At 48.9% G+C, this 1962-nt stretch overlaps 1 pseudogene; it reads right to left on the reverse strand.

Moving 5' to 3' along the window:
- Positions 1-385: 385 nt before the first annotated feature.
- Positions 386-1650, reverse strand: LOC101116757 (UDP-glucuronic acid decarboxylase 1-like; annotated as a pseudogene).
- Positions 1651-1962: the final 312 nt, after the last annotated feature.

Here is a 1962-nt window from a genome sequence, read left to right on the forward strand (position 1 = left end):
TCTCATTTATAAGTACCCACTTCATAAATAAATCGGCATTTTCACCTCATTTAATGTTCCTTTTCAGCTTCACAAAGAAATCAGTAAATAAAACTGTCGACGACAGTCACGACATAGGCTATCACGGTAAGATAAAAAAAACTTGAAAAAGTGCAGAGATGCATCGACGCTCTTTTACGTAAAAAGATTTTCAAAAGTGCAAGGCAAAATCTGCAGGTTTTTTAGGGTAGTTTTTGGGCACATCCATTTCTTAAAGCAAGCTTCAGTATGAATTCCAGTTTTTTCTTCATAACACCTGTTTTAGTTAGTCTTTCTTTAAAAAAAAAAAAAAGGAATTCCTGGCAAGTGTGAAATAGGGCATCTATGGTCCTGAAAGGTGAGGTTTTCAGTTATGGCTTGCCTGTCCTGTTTTCATCCTTGCTGGCTTTGGTGTGGGGATGTCCTGGTTATTTGCATGGTATTCGAGTTCTGGAAGTAGAAGATGGCTTTGTTTAACCCTTCCTCCAGCGGGACCTCTGGCTCCTACCCCAGCATCAGCTTCGCTTCCTTGATGTCTGGTTTCCTTCTCTGGGGGTCGTCCTGGGTTTCAGAAAGAAACTGAATTTTACTCCCACTGCCAACAGGGTTTTGATGAGCCGAGCAAATTCTAGGATGGTGTGTTCTTCCGGGTTCCCCAGGTTGACGGGACTGCTGACGTTGCTGTCCATGAGCGCCACGAGGCCGTGCACCAGGTCACTGACGTACTGGAAGACCCTCGTCTGTGATCCGGATCTGTACACTGTGAGCGGTTCCCCCTGCAGTGCCTGCAGGATGAAGTTGCTGACCACCCGGCCATCGTTCATGTGCATTCGGGGCCCGAAGGTGTTGAAGATCCTGGCTACGTGCACCTCCATGCCCTCCTGCTTCATGGAAGCATAGCACATGATCTCTGTGACTCGCTCCCTTCATTGTAGTAGGCTCAGGGTCCTATGGGATTCACGTGGCCCTTGTAATCCTCAGTTTGTGGGTGGACTTCAGGGTCTCCATACACCTCTGAGGTGAAGGCCAGGAACAGACGAGCCCCAACTTGCTTTGCCAGCCCCAGCATGTTCAGTGTCCCAAAGGTGTTGGTCTTTAGTGTCTGGATGGGGTTGTACATGTAATTGGGAGGGGAGGCAGGAGAGGCCAGGTGGTAGATCTGATCCACTTCAACGTACAGCTGCTCCAACATGTCATGGTTGATCAGCTCAAAGTTTGCTTGGCCAATCCAATGCTCCATGTTCCCTTCCTGCCCATGAAGAAGTTGTCCACCACGGTCACTTCGTGACCATCCATCATGAGCTTGTCCGTGGGGTGGGAACCCACAAAGCCCATGCCCCCAGTTACCAAAATTCTTTTACAGTTCTTTTCTGATAAAAATTTTACTGGCGAGTATTTCTGGGTGAAGCTCTTTTCCAAATCTCTGATTTTCTCCCTTAGTGGTTCAATGATCTCATCAAGCCTGCTCTCAATTCTGAGCTCCCCGTTTTCCTGAATGGACCTCATGTTAATCAAGTTGTCCCAAACAGAGGCCACGTAGGCGAGCAGCGCGATGCACAGCAGCAGCTTCATCCTCCTGCAGCTGACAGGGGATGCGAGGCAAAGCAGCGGCTGGCTCAGCATCCCAGGCCGTGCGCTGTGGCCCCAGATGGTACAGATTTTACAGATGGAAAAAACTGACGTAGCTGGGGGAAAGGGCTCAGACAAAAAGTCTAGATACAAAGACAAGAGGTCCAACCCCCAACCCAGGGCTCCCGGGCTGTTACTCACTGCAGTCTGGCTATATCCATTTCCGTCTCTAAACTGCCCCCGAACCCAAGGAGGAACAATGCCATCTGGCCTCTGAGAGTTTGGGGAAAGCTCTCTTTAGCACTGGATGCCTAGTGGCACTGGGCTTTCTTTGAGCTGAGTAATAATCGATGTTTCCTGCCATGGTTGCCTCAA

Source organism: Ovis aries, chromosome 14 (assembly GCF_016772045.2).
Source record: "Ovis aries strain OAR_USU_Benz2616 breed Rambouillet chromosome 14, ARS-UI_Ramb_v3.0, whole genome shotgun sequence".
Classification (NCBI taxonomy): domain Eukaryota; kingdom Metazoa; phylum Chordata; class Mammalia; order Artiodactyla; family Bovidae; genus Ovis; species Ovis aries.